This window comes from Oryctolagus cuniculus, chromosome 2, assembly GCF_051225735.1.
Source record: "Oryctolagus cuniculus isolate XC-2025 breed Fujian yellow rabbit chromosome 2, ASM5122573v1, whole genome shotgun sequence".
Lineage (NCBI taxonomy): Eukaryota > Metazoa > Chordata > Mammalia > Lagomorpha > Leporidae > Oryctolagus > Oryctolagus cuniculus.
Window position 1 is genome coordinate 174,374,914 of NC_142868.1, and position 14,552 is coordinate 174,389,465.

Sequence of the window (14,552 nt, forward strand, 5' to 3'; positions counted from 1 at the left end):
AAGGACTCTTCTCATCCCTTTCCTGGGCACCTATTAGTTCTGTTGCTTTCTTTCAACAAGTTCCATCCAAATTACCCTAACTATAAATTCCCAAATAGTTCTCTTTATGCGGAAACTGATATGGGCCTCAACATGACTTGCCCCCTTTCTCTTGCATGACAGTAGAGAACAAATATTCTCTTTTTCAGAAGATAAATCTGGGTTTTTATAAGAGCAATAGAGTGTATGGCCGGCGCCGTGGCTCACTTGGCTAATCCTCAGCCTGCGGCGCCAGCACCCCGGGTTCTAGTCCCAGTTGGGGTGCCAGATTCTGTCCCCGTTCTCCTCTTCCAGTCTAGCTCTCTGCTGTGGCCCAGGAAGGTAGTGGAGGATGGCTCAAGTGCTTGGGTCCTTCACCCTCATGGGAGACCAGGAGGAAGCACCTGGCTCCTGGCTTCGGATCGGCGCAGCACGCCAGCCGCAGCGCACCAGCCGTAGCAGCCATTTGGGGGGTGAACCAATGGAAAGGAAGACCTTTCTATGTCTCTCTCTCACTGTCCACTCTGCCTGTCAAAAAAGAAAGAGTAATAGAATGTATGCTATCAGGGGGACCTGTCTGATAACAAATGGTGAGCCAAGCAGGAGATTTAAGGTACCTCCAGGACTATCCTGTTCATGGCTTGGTGGCCCCTCACTGGGCAGCACCTTCACACATGACTCAGAGCAGCTGCCCAAGCCATTTGTTCTATGATTCTGTGCGGGGAGGCTGCACAGTGGGGCGCTGCCAGCCTAAGGTGCAAAGGTTTTACTTCGGGGAGAGCTCTGATAACGTGGAGATGGGACATCTTGTGGTGAATGCACTGACAGTGACAGATCCTTAAAAACCCCTCTTGCCTCTTGGTGTTCCCCTGAAGGACTTTGGATTATAAATAGATGGCCATTTTGGTGGTAAGAGGACCAGGTCACTCATGTGGATTGCTTTGCTAGTACTCTGGAACCCGGTAATTTCACTTGGTATATTTGCTTATTTCAGCTGTCTGATTTATCTTTGTGTGTGAGTTTGATTTGTTTGTATTCATTGCTTTGTTTATTTTGTTCTGTGGGTGTACCATTTGGGAAATAGTAACTACATCCTAGAATGTAGCCCTTGAGGATGTGTTCTGAAATTTGTCTATCTTTAGGTATGAGCCTATAAAGAAAAAGAGTATGATATGTTTCTGTAAAAATGCTTGGCCCCAGTACCCCTTTATGTCTGGAAAGATTTGAGTAGAAAATGGCTCTGTGAACTATAACATGATTCTATAACTAGATTTACTCTATAAAAGAGGAAAAAATGTAAACAACTCTATTTTAATTGACTTACAGATAAGAAAATGTTCATGCAAAGTAGAACTATAAAATTGATCAAAATGCCCTTTAATTCACATAACTTAAAATCTGATAAATAAGCCGCTTTAAATTTGTTAGTAATGGAGCAGCACATTAAGTCTCCAGCCTACAGCACCAGCATCCCATATGAGTGCCAGTTCGAGTACCAGTTGTTCTACTTCTGATCCAGCTCCCTGCTATTGCACCTGGGAAAGCAGCAGAGGATGGCCTAAGTCCCTGGGCCCCTGCACTCATGTGGGAGACCCAGAAGAAGCTCCTGGCTCCTGGCTTCAGGTCTGCTCAGCTCTGATGTTGCAGCCATTTGGGGAGTGAACCAGTAAATGGAAGACCTCTCTCTCTCTCGCTCTCGATCTCGCTCTCCCTAACTCTGTCATTCAAATAAATAAAATAAATCCTTAAAAAAATTTGTTCATAATATAAAAGTAAAGAGCTCTTCAGCATACTTAGCAAACATTTGTTGCTAGGCTTATTGACCCAGAAGCATTCTATTTATTTCTGTAAGATGTTTAAGATCATAAAAATATAAATTTAACCTAAAAATATGTAAAAGTACAACACAGTACTCTGTGTATCAAGTATAACAACTTACCTTTAGGGTTTTTATTTGACAAGAAGTCATTAAAATGATGACTGTGCTTGTCCAATTTCTGTTTTTATAAATAATCTAAATATTATTGTTAAGAATAAATTAGGGCCGGCGCCGTGGCTCAATAGGCTAATCCTCCGCCTAGCGGCGCCGGCACACCAGGTTCTAGTCCTGGTCAGGGCACCGGATTCTGTCCCGGTTGCCCCTCTTCCAGGCCAGCTCTCTGCTGTGGCCCAGGAGTGCAGGAGAATGGCCCAAGTGCTTGGGCCCTGCACCCCATGGGAGACCAGGAGAAGCACCTGGCTCCTGGCTCCTGCCTTCGGATAGGCACGGTGCGCCGGCCACAGCGCACCGGCCGCGGCGGCCATTGGAGGGTGAACCAACAGCAAAAGGAAGACCTTTCTCTCTCTGTCTCTCTCTCTCTCACTGTCCACTCTGCCTGTAAAAAAAAAAAAAAAAAAAAAAAGAATAAATTAGATAGGGGCTGGTGCTATGCTATAGCAGGTTAAGCCACTGTTTGCAATACCAGCATCCCACATCAGAGCACTGGTTGGAATTCCAGCTGCTTTGCTTCCAATCCAGCTCCCTGCTGATGTGCCTGGGAGGGAACAGAAGACGGCCCAGGTACTTGGGCCCTTGCCACTCATGAGGGAGACCCAGATGGAGTTCTGCACTCATGGCTCTGAACTGGACCAGCCTTGGACATTAAGGCCATTTGGGGAGTAAACCAGACCATAAAAGATCTCTTTCTCTCTCTGTCTCTGTCACTCTGCTTTTCAAATAAATAAAATAAATCTGCTTTTAAAATTATTTTAAATATTAATATATTTGGGTCTATTAATAAATATATTTTCATAAATTACTGATACATGACAAAAATTCAAGATTATTGTGAAGTTACTAACAGTTAAAATCCCATATATTCTAGCCGGCGCCGTGGCTCAATAGGCTAATCCTCCACCTTGCGGCGCCGGCACACCGGGTTCTAGTCCCGGTTGGGGCGCCGGATTCTGTCCCGGTTGCCCCTCTTCCAGGCCAGCTCTCTGCTATGGCCAGGGAGTGCAGTGGAGGATGGCCCAGGTGCTTGGGCCCTGCACCCCATGGGAGACCAGGAAAAGCACCTGGCTCCTGGCTCCTGCCATCGGATCAGCGCGGTGCGCCGGCTGCAGCGGCGGCCATTGGAGGGTGAACCAACGGCAAAAGGAAGACCTTTCTCTCTGTCTCTCTCTCTCACTGTCCACTCTGCCTGTCAAAAATTAAAAAAAAAAAATCCCATATATCCTTATTGGAAAAACAGTTTCATCTACAATTTTGAGGATTTTTGGACTGTTTCAAAATAGAATTTTAATAAACAGGAATCAGTAGGTAGGAGAGAGAGAGATGCAAGAAAGCTACAAGCATGAAAACATATTTTGGATTTTAAAAAGGGGGAGGGGAAATGTATTTAAAAGGAAAGAAAAATATTTTTCTTTTTTTTTTTTTTTTTTTGACAGGCAGAGTGGACAGTGAGAGAGAGACAGAAAGAAAGGTCTTCCTTTTGCTGTTGGTTCACCCTCCAATGGCCGCCGCGGCCAGCGCGCTGCGGCCGGCGCACCGCGCTGATCCGATGGCAGGAGCCAGGAGCCAGGTGCTTTTCCTGGTCTCCCATGGGGTGCAGGGCCCAAGCACCTGGGCCATCCTCCACTGCACTCCCTGGCCACAGCAGAGGGCTGGCCTGGAAGAGGGGCAACCGGGACAGAATCCGGTGCCCTGACCGGGACTAGAACCCGGTGTGCCGGTGCCGCTAGGCGGAGGATTAGCCTAGTGAGCCGCGGCGCAGGCCTATTTTTCTTATTTTTTTCTTTTTCTTTTTTTTTTTTTTTTTACAAACTCTTTGTCAAGGGCTGACTTCAATAGATAGGAACAAGGCAGCTGCTCTGCTATGTATGAAACCCGAGAAAAAAAGTTTTGATGAGAGGAATTTTATGTAAAAGTTTATCCTAAAGTAGAATGACTGGATTATTTTAGAATGGAGAAAAATAAAAAGCAAAACTAAAGTTTTAAGTAAGTTACTGAAGGTCTGAGTATGTCACAAAAGGCTTTAAAAAGTTAAATTTTTTTTTCATAAGAAATTCATTTACTTATTTGAGAGGCAGTTACAGGTAAGAGAGGGAGAGACAGAGAGAGAGAGGTCTTACATAGCTGGTTCACTCCCCAAATTGCCACAATGGCCAGAGATGGGCCAATCCAAAGCCAGGAGCCAGGAGCTTCTTCCAAGTTGGTTCAGAGGCCCCAAGCACTTGGGCCATCTTCCACAGCTTGCCCAGGCCATTAGTAAGGAGCTGGATCAGAAGTGAAACAATCAGGATTCAAACCAGCATATATTAGATGTCAGTGCCATAGACGGAAGCTTAACTTACTATACCATAGTGCCGGCCCCAAAAGGTTAAATCTTATAAAAGAAAGTTTGTGGATAATAAAGTTGGATATAATGAGAAAAATTATAGGTTTTTATAAAATTGAGCACTCATATATAAAACAATTTAATATCCTATGTTTCAAACAAATTTTTGGGAAATATTAATCTGCTCTTAGTAAATGTATAAAACCTGGCCTAGAAAACATATTTTGAATTATACTAAGATAATTTCTTGTATTCTCTGCTGTCTTGATTAGGCTTTTATTGCTAAAAGAAGTTTAAGAGTTAACAATTACTGATATGTATTTTTTTATAGATTCATTTATTTGGAAGGCAGAATTAGAGGCAGAGGCAGAGAGGCAGAGAGGGAGAGAGGGAGAGAGGGAGAGAGAGGGAGAGAGGGAGAGAGAGAGAGAGGTCTTCCATCCACTGGTTCACTGCTCAAATGGCTTCAAAGGTTGGAGCTGGGCCTATCTGAAGCCAGGAACTTCTTCAGGTCTCCCACTTGGGTGTAGGGGCCCAAGGACTAGGGTCATCTTCTACTGCTTTCCCAGGCCATAGCAGAGAGATGGATCAGAAAATGGAGCAGCTGGGACTCGAACCAGCACCTATGGGATGCTGGCAATGCAGGTGGCAGCTTTTCCTGCTACACCACAGCAACAGCTCCTTGATATATATTTAAGATATTTAAGTGATCAAATGTATAACTTGTATTAAATATTTATAACTCCAGTTAAATCACCCTGATTAAACGGATGATTATATGGTTTCACCATTACCAGAGATTTTATTTTCACCAAACCTTTTGACATCGTTGTCAGGATCAAAGTTGTAAATTAAGTCCTTTGACTTTGAGATTTCCAGCTAGGCCCCTAGAGATCTTCATAGATCTCCCATCATTGGGGATAATAACTAATTACTATTATTTGGATTATGGAAAGAATTTTCGGGGCTGGCGCTGTGGCACAGCGGGTTAATGCCCTGGCCTGAAGCGCTGGCAGCCCATATGGGCACTGGTTCTAGTCCTAGCAGCTCCTCTTCCAATCCAGCTCTCTTCTATGGCATGGGATAGCAGTAGAAGATGGCCCATGTCCTTGGGCCCCTGCACCTGCGTGGGAAACCTGGAAGAAGCTCCTGGCTCCTGGCTCCTGACTTTGGATTGGCACAGTTCTGGCCGTTGCGGCCATCTGGGGAGTGAACCAGCGGATGGAAGATCTACCCTCTCTCTGTCTCTACCTCTCTCTGTAACTCTGTCTTTCAAATAAATAAAATAAATCTTTAAAAAAAAAAAGAAAGAATTTTCAAGTCGGAAAATAATACTAGACTTTAAGTTGTATTTATACAGGTATGTTATTTATATAGATACACTAGAGATTATATAAAATTTGTGAAGTCTGATGGTCCTGATATTATCAATCATGATGATTTAATATAAGGACCTGGGGGCTACCTTTCAAGGATCCCAGAGACTACACCTTCTATCACCAGTCTGGAGACCTGAGACAAAAGTGTAGTGAAAACTCCCAGGCACATTATAAAATGCCTTACACAATTGCTGAGTTGTCATCAAGAATTTTAACCACTGCTAAATTAAGTCTCTTGCCATCCACACTTTTGATTCTTTTTTAAAGTCATTTGCCATCAAATTCTTGGAAAAGACTCTAACAAATATCTTAAATACAGGTTTCTGCCAACTTAAAAATCCATATAACTGATGAGATTAAACAAGACAAGAATTAATCACAGAGACCAAAATGACCTGATAAAATTTGTGGGTTTACGTGACTTTTACTTAAAACATTTTTTTTCTTCTATGCTTGAACATTTTTTCTTCTAAGATTAAAAATACTTTTCTTGGGGTCTGACGCTGTGGCACAGAAGGTTAAAGCCCCAGCCTGCAGTGCTGGCACCCCATATGGCCACTGATTCAAGCCCCTGCACTCACGTAGGAGACCCAGAGATAGCTCCTGGCTCCTGGCTTCAGATCAGCTCAGCTCTGGGCATTGCAGTCATTTGCGGAGTGAACCAAAAGATGGAAGACCCCTCTCTCTCTTTCTGGTTCTACCGCTCTCTGTAACTCTATCTTTCAAATAAATAAAATAAATCTTAAAAAAATATTCAAAGTAGATTATTTATGAGTTTCTAAAAACTGAGATTTAATTTTAAGCTCTTTTAATTTAATCTGAACTTTAATCACTGATATAAAACTAGAATTTGGCACCTGGTGTTAAAGCAACAAGGTTTCTCTCTCTCTATTCCTCGCTCTCTGTAAATTCTGCCTTTCAAATAAAAAATGTTTAAAAAAAAGCAACAAGATTTACTTAAGCTACTGACATAGTAGTAAGAATTTGCAAGATGTATTTATCCTTAATTTTAAAATCTGATTTTTTAAACCATCTTCTGAATTACAGCTTCTCCTTTTTATAGTTTCAGTTTAATTGATTATTTTTCCTCTACTTTTTAAAAAATACTTATGTATTTATTTATTTGAAAACAGAGTTACAGAGAGGCAGAGGCAGAGAGAGAGAGAGAGAGAGAGGGAGGGAGAGAATTCTTCCATCTGCTGATTTACTCCCCAAATTGCAGCAATGGCCAGAGCTGTGCTGATCCAAAGCCAGGAATCAAGAGTTTTCTCCAGGTCTCCCACAGGAGTTCAAGGGGCTCAAGGACTTGGGCCATCTTCCACTGCTTTTCCAGGCCATAGCAGAGAGCTGGATTGGAAGGAGAGCAGCCGAGACTTGAACTGGTGCCCATATGGGATGCCGGCACTGCAGGTGGCAGCTTTACCTGCTTCCCCACAGCACCAGCCCCTCGTCCTCTACTTTCTAATCAGCTCATGTAAGCTCTTTTCTTCTCCCTGGTTCTGACTCTATTATGACCAGATACTAGAAATGTTTATTTGAAAAGCCTAGGATAAAGGATACTTTGAATCTTACTACCAGTTTTTCTTGGTATATTTAAACTGTTCTTTGTAATCAGATGATTCCTCTATTCAACTTTTTTTTCTTGTTTACATTCTTTTATAATAAGGTGTGTACTCATAAGCTCAGACACACACTATTCCAGGGTCTAATTAAATTTGAGTAATTTTCCATCAGGTTTGACTTCCAAGTTATCTGCATGGACTTCTTAAAAAGAGAAACAAACTCTCTACAAAGCCTCCAAAACCAACATGATTCCCTTGTGAAAATAATCTTCAGTCACCATCTGGCACTAGATTATCTGCTGGCTGAACATAGTGTCTATGCTATAATTAAATCAGACTTGCTACACATATGTAAATAAATTAGGGAAGACAGAAGCCAACATCCACAAAAGCTACAACCAAGCCAAGTGTTAGGTCCTACTCGATGTGGACCACTGTAAAGGCAGCTTCTTCCTTCCCTCACTAGGTCTTACTCCTCCTAGGACCGTTGATAGTCATTGTACTATCACTGACATTTGGGCCTTGCTTGTTTAAACTGCTTGTTAACTTTGTGTCTTCTAGACTTCAACAGTTTCACGTAAATATGATGGCCATGCAAAGACTTCAGCTGGTGCCTGATGCAAATGAACATGACTCTCCCCTGGGACATTTTGGTAGGGCCATAAGAAAATCTTATTCCTCCCATGACAGCCAGGGTCAACATCCTTGATCAGAAGGAAGTAATTATGGAAGATGAAACCTCCAACCAGATTCCCTCAGAAAAATAATAAATAAGTATAAATACATCTCTGGGGTAGGGATGAGATAGCATGTGAAAAGCCTCTGCCTCAGCCTGCTAGAAACCATACATCAAGACCAATTCCTTGTGCTGAACGCACAATAAAGAGGCAAACTGGAGGTACAAATTGGTTAGATCCAGCATGGCACCCAGATTAACCACTGCCCTACCTCCAGCTTCATCATACTTCCACTGTCATGAATTCATACAGTAAAGATTGCTCTCTTCATGTCATGACACTTTACAATTGCCATGATTCCCATAACAGAGATTCACCCATGGGCTCTCAGCTCAAGTACAGAGAGGAATACAACTAAGCTGCCCCCTACCCCAACACACACTCCTCCCTCCCTCTCCTCCTCAGCAAGACTAGTGGTTTTTAAGGTCCTCATGAGACAAGACCCCTTGTGAAGATGGGACTAAATCTGGCAATCCCTTCAGACTCCCCTTGGATTGTGTTTTGGCCAATAAAAAAAGTTTTTTTTTTCAATGAAGGGCCTTAGCATTAATGTTTCTGATACATGGCTTCAGTGATTGGCAGCACTATGGAGAGGATTTTCTCTTTTTTTTTTTAACTTTTATTTAATGAATATAAATTTCCAAAGTACGATTTATGGATTACAATGGCTTCCCCCCCATACCGTCCCTCCCACCCACAACCCTCCCCTTTCCCACTCCCTCTCCCCTTCCATTCACATCAAGATTCATTTTCAATTATCTTAATATACAGAAGATCAGCTTAGTATACATTAAGTAAGGATTTCAACAGTTTGCTCCCACACAGAAACATAAAGTGAAAAATAATAGATGATTTTTTTAAATGATGATGAAATCAGATCAGACCTATTGTCATGTTTAATCCCAGCGAGAGTCAAGTTGGGAGTTGATAATTTCTTTTTTTTTTTTTTTTACAGAGGATCAGTTTAGTATACATTAAGTAAAGATTTCAACAGTTTGCACCCACATAGAAACACAAAGTGAAATATATTGTTTGAGTACTCGTTATAGCATTAAATCTCAATGCACAGCACATTAAGGACAGAGATCCTACATGAGGAGTAAGTGCACAGTGACTCCTGTTGTTGACTTTACCAATTGACACTCCTGTCTATGGCATCAGTAATCTCCCTATGCTCCAGTCATGAGTTTCCAAGGCTATGGAAGCCCTCTGAGTTCTCCGATTCTTATCTTGTTTAGACAAGGTCATAGTCAAAGTGGAGGTTCTCTCCTCACTTCAGAGAAAGGTACCTCCTTCTTTGAAGACCTGTTCTTTCCACTGGGATCTCACTCACAGAGATCTTTTGCCAGAGTGTCTTGGCTTTCCATGCCTGAAATACTCTCATGGGCTTTTCAGCCAGATCCGAATGCCTTAAGGGCTGATTCTGAGGCCAGAGTGCTATTTAGGACATCTGCCATTCTATGAGTCTGCTGAGTATCTCACTTCCCATGTTGGATCACTTGGAGAGGATTTTCTTATCATGAGGCCACCTTTCCAAATCCAACCTCCTCAATAAGGAAATTGGCTAAAACTACAGCCTCTCATCTAGACAAACTAAAAATCTTGGTGGAATCTTTAGTCAGTTTAGTAATGGATAACAGAGTAGCCCTTGACTATCTCCTAGAATGACAAGGGATGCTTGTACAGTTGCTACCAATTCCTGCTATACATGGACAAATACAACCAAAAGTACATCAGAATATAGGAAAACTATACTAACAGATTGGCTGGTTACATGACATCAATAACCCTTCTGCCCAGAAGGTCTGGAATTTTATTAAGGATTTCCTCCCTGACAAATCCTGGCTAAACTGACTACATTCACTCAAAGGTCCTTTGGCCACAATCTTATTACCCTCCTGTTTGTGCTCATAATTCTCAAATTCCTAACCAAACTCAGCACTCAAACACTTTAGGCCACTGGGGTATTTCTGTGCCATTTCAAGCCTGATTTTAGGTGATATTTACCTCTCCATCAGTCCTACATATTCAATCAAAAACATATACTACTTAGTGCCATTTTAATTCCTTAAATCCTGATCAATCTGTACCCCTTGTCAGCAAAAAGAAGCTAAGAATAGTCCTCACCCTTTCTCCCTCCACCTCAGAATTGAGTAATGAACCCCAAAAATAGGAGGATGGGACTGAAACCACGGACAACAAAAGATCATCCTCTCTTTACATAACAGCAAGCTTCCCTTGGCTGCTTAACATACTAACAGCATATAATACTTCTTTGCCTACCTGTTTCGTAGTAACGTGCAATTCATAATAGTTGCTTCAAAAAAAAATCTGCTGAGCTCTCTTTCTGGGGTCCCTGAAAAAACAGGACAGAACCATCTAAAGTCAACCTTGTCACTGGAACCTGCACAGATGGACCCAGACTGACCAGAGTTCCCTGCGGTTTATCATAATGGTAAATTACATCTGTGGGGGCCAACACTGTGGCACAGTAGGTTAATGCCCTGGCCTGAAGCACCAGCATCCCTTATAGGTGCCAGTTCAAGACCTGGCTGCTCCACTTCCCATCCAGCTCTCTGCTATGGCCTGGAAAGCAGTAGAAGATGGCCCAAGACCTTGGGCCCCTGCACCCACGTGGGAAACCCAGAAGCTCCTGGCTCCTGGCTTTGGAGAAGCACAGCTCCAGCCATTGCGGCCAATTGGGGAGTGAACCATAAGATGGAAGACCTCTCTCTCTCTCTCTCTCTCTCTCTCTTGCTCTGTGTGTGTGTGTGTGTGTGTAAATCTTTCAAATAAATTTTAAGAAATCTTTAAAAATGCAAAAAAAATTACATCTGTGATGCTGGTTCAGTGGCTATCTTTGAGCATTTGATACAGTAAAGAAATGATTTTTCGGGACTGGCACTGTGGCATAATGAATAAAGCCGCCACCTGCAGTGCTAGCATCCCATATGGGCATCAGACAAGCCCTGGCTGCTCCACTTCCGACCCAGCTCTCTGCTATGGCATGGGAAAGCAGTGGAAGATGGCCCAAGTCCTTGAGCCCCTGCATCCACATGGGAGACCCGGAGGAAGCTCCTGGCTCCTGGCTCCTGGCTTTGATCAGCACAGCTCCAACTATTGTGACTATCTGGGAAGTGAACCAACAGATGGAAGACCTCTCCTCCCCCCCCCCCCCGCTCCCTTCCTCTCTCTCTCTCTCTCTGCCTCTGCCTCTCTTTAACTCTAACTTTTCAAATAAATATTTAAAAAAATAGAAGATGGCAGAGTAAGGAGGGAGCATGCTGCTTGAGTCTAGAAGATAGTTTTTAAAAAGTGGAGGGTATGTGCTGTGGCATAGCGAATTAAAGCTCTGGCTTGCAGCACCAGCATCACATATGGGCACCAGGTTGAGTCCCAGCTGCTCCACTTCCAATCCAGCTCTCTGCTATGGCCTGGGAAAGCAGTAGAAGATGGCCCAAGTGGTTGGGCCCCTGCACCCACATGGAACACCCAGAAGAAGCTCCTGGCTCCTGGCTTCAGAGTGGCTCAGTTCTGGTCATTGCAGCCATTTGCAGCATCTTTTGCAAGGCTGGATAGGTGGTGACAAATTCTTTCAGTTACTGTTTGTTACAGAAGGTCTTTATTTCACCCTCATTCATAAATAAGAACTTTGCAGGGTATAATATTCTGTGTTAGTTTTTTTTCTCTTAAGACTTGGACCATATATCGTCATTCTCTCCTAGCCTGTAGGGTTTCTGATGAAAAGTCTGCCCTGGGTCTAACTGGAGATCCTCTGAAAGTAATTGACATTTCTCTCATGTACATTTTAGAATCTTTTCTTTATGTTTTACTATGGAGAGTTTGACCACAATGTGTCATGGTGAAGATCTTTTCTCATCATGTCTACTAGGAGGTCTATGTGCTTCCTGTATTTGGATGTCCCTTTCTTTCTCCAAATTAAGGAGTTTTTCTGTTATTATTTCACTAAAAAGGCTTTATATTCCCTTCTCTCTTTTCACACCTTCAGGAACTCCTAGAACCCTTATGTTGGGTCATTTGGTAGTATCCTGTAGATTCCCAACAGTGTTTTTTAGTTTTCTAACTTCCTCTTCTTGTTTTTTTTTTTGTGTGAATGTATAATTTTCTGCAATTTGTCTTCAAAGTCAGAAATCAGATATTCTTTCTTCTGCTTCACTGATTCTGTTGTTAAGACTTTCCACCGAATTTTTAATTTGTTCTATTGATTCCTTCATTTCCAAAATTTCATTTTGATTTCTCTTTAAGATCTCAGATCCATGGGAGAAATTTTCTTTCATGTCACGTATGGATTTCATTAGTTTGTGCATTTCCTTCTGTTACTTCTAAGTAATCCTATGATCAATTTTTTGAATTCTATTTCTGGCATTTCTTCAAGCTTTTCATCTTCACAATCTAGTATTGAAGTGTTATGTTGTTTTGGGAGAGTCATGTTGTGTTTCTTATTCTTGTTTCTTCAACTGGTGTGGTTTTTTGTTTTTTGTTCTTTTTTTTTTTTTAATTTATTTCACAGGTAGAGTTTTAGACAGTAAGAGAGAGAGACAGACAGAAAGGTCTTCCTTCTGTTGGTTCACTCCCCAAATGGCCACTACAGCCAGCGCTGCGCTCATCTGAAGCCAGGTGCTTCCTCCTGGTTTCCCACACGGGTGCAGGTGCCCAAGCACTTGGGCCATCCTCCACTGCACTCCCAGGCCACAGCAGAGAGCTGGACTGGAAGAGGTACAACCCGGACTACAACCCAGCGCCCATACGGGATGCAGCACCGCAAGCAGAGGATTAACCAAATGAGCCACAGTGCTGGCCCGAATTGGTGTGTTTATTATTTGGCATTTGTGGAGATTACTCACTGGTTTCTTTTTCTTTTTTCTTTTTTTCTTTTTTTTTTTTTATTGTTATAGTTGTTATGGTGGTGGTGGTGGTGGTGGTTTTATCTTTGGACTATGTCTGAGTGGATTAGTGGAGCATCTGCTTTCAGGGAATACCTAGAGGCATGTGGTATGTGTGGCCAGGGAGCTCTGTTAAGTGCTCCAGGGTGAAAGGAGTGTCTGAGGTGACACACCCAGGTTTGGCATGGTAAGTCTTTTTTTTTTCCCCAATCAAAGGAGAGGTATTTCTGTTCTGTTGCTGTGGACTCAGCTCATTTTCTCTCCTCAAAGGAGACCAGTGCCTAGGCACTAGCCCCAGTAGGTATTTGTCCACACTTCCACAAGAACCACACACAGGATCTGTGCAGTCCTCAGTACATGCAGATTCCCCAGCAATGTCTCGCACCAGGAAACCAGGGAGTCCTGAGCATGTGGAGCTTCCCACAGTGACTGTCCCAAGTCCCAGCCACACCCTGAGCCTTCCCACACAGCCTTGGTGTTATTGAAGCCCCTCAGTCTCAGTGTTTTCACAGTCCTTGCACACAAGCCTCCCACAGTCACAAGCACCCAGCCCCACATCAGTTCTCCCCACCAGACCCCCAAGTCTGCTGGGCTGGTTGATGAGCATGGGCACAAGCTGGCACTGCTGTTAGGTATGTTCAAAATGGTGCCCACTTTCTACTGGTTTGTTATAGGACACTATTACAGGGTGATCTGGGAGAGAGAAACGTGTCCCCTCCCTTTTTTTCTTTTCTCCTCTAGTTTGGCAGGTACACTATCCCCCACAGGGCTCCAAGCTGGATTCCCTCCAGGGTTATCTTGCAGCTTTATTGCCAATGGCTTGGGTGCTGCAGTCTGGTCTCACCTCTCTCCATAGCTGGTGTGGAGGCTCTTGACTGCTGGGGTCCTGAGTTGTACATGTCCACACCCTCTACATAAGTCCCTCTAATTTGCATAGAGCTTCCGCTGCCATTATCTCCCTAACTCTTCCCTGGGACTGCACTCTTTCTACTTTTTTTAAACTATCTTCTCCTAGACTAGAGCAGTGAGCTCCCTCCCTACTCACCATCTTAATCTCAAAAAAATTGGCCCTTGCTTTTTTGTCTTCACCCTCCTCTCTCATTGGCTGTGTTTTAGTGAGTGATGTATCTTAAGAAACAGACTTTTTAAAAAAAAATGCTGCTGTCCCCCATAAATCTGTGCAATTATTGTGTGTCAATTAAAGATAAAAAATATAAAAACAAAAGACATAGGTGCAAACGTCAAGCTTTTTTCTTAGAAAATGTAAACTTCTAAAGGAAATCAGAATACGTCACCCCAAAACATGCCTCTTTTACATGAATATTTTTTAGCTAAATGCAATTACAAAGTAGCAAACAAATAAAAGCTCCTTCTTTCTCTCCCTTTCTTTCCACCTAAAGACAAGATATAAATTATCTCACTGGAGAAAACTCTTATGAGCTCAGAGATTGCACCAGGGAAATCTATAAACAAACCCTACTCCATTAGTCTCTTCCCATATGTTTTCCTTCACACAGATGTCTGCTTTTGGATGCCTAAAACTGCTTTCCTTTGTCTTGTCACTTCTCTAAAAGCTATTGTTCCTGTTGAAGGTGCTATACATTCCAGAGTTGTATGCCACTGCCTTGTATTG

At 42.8% G+C, this 14,552-nt stretch overlaps 1 protein-coding gene across 12 annotated transcripts in view; it reads right to left on the reverse strand.

The window, feature by feature from the left end:
* LOC149128148 (uncharacterized) overlaps positions 1 to 14,552 on the reverse strand; it is a 60,108-nt gene that overhangs the window by 10,815 nt on the left and 34,741 nt on the right. For 3 of the 12 annotated variants that reach the window (XR_016229472.1, XR_016229479.1, XR_016229477.1), the window contains exon 3: positions 10,299 to 10,371. The exons of the other annotated variants lie outside the window; for them this stretch is intronic. The gene's annotated coding sequence lies outside the window, so the exon portion shown is untranslated. The remainder of the gene's footprint in view (positions 1 to 10,298; positions 10,372 to 14,552) is intronic. 12 annotated transcript variants of the gene reach the window in all.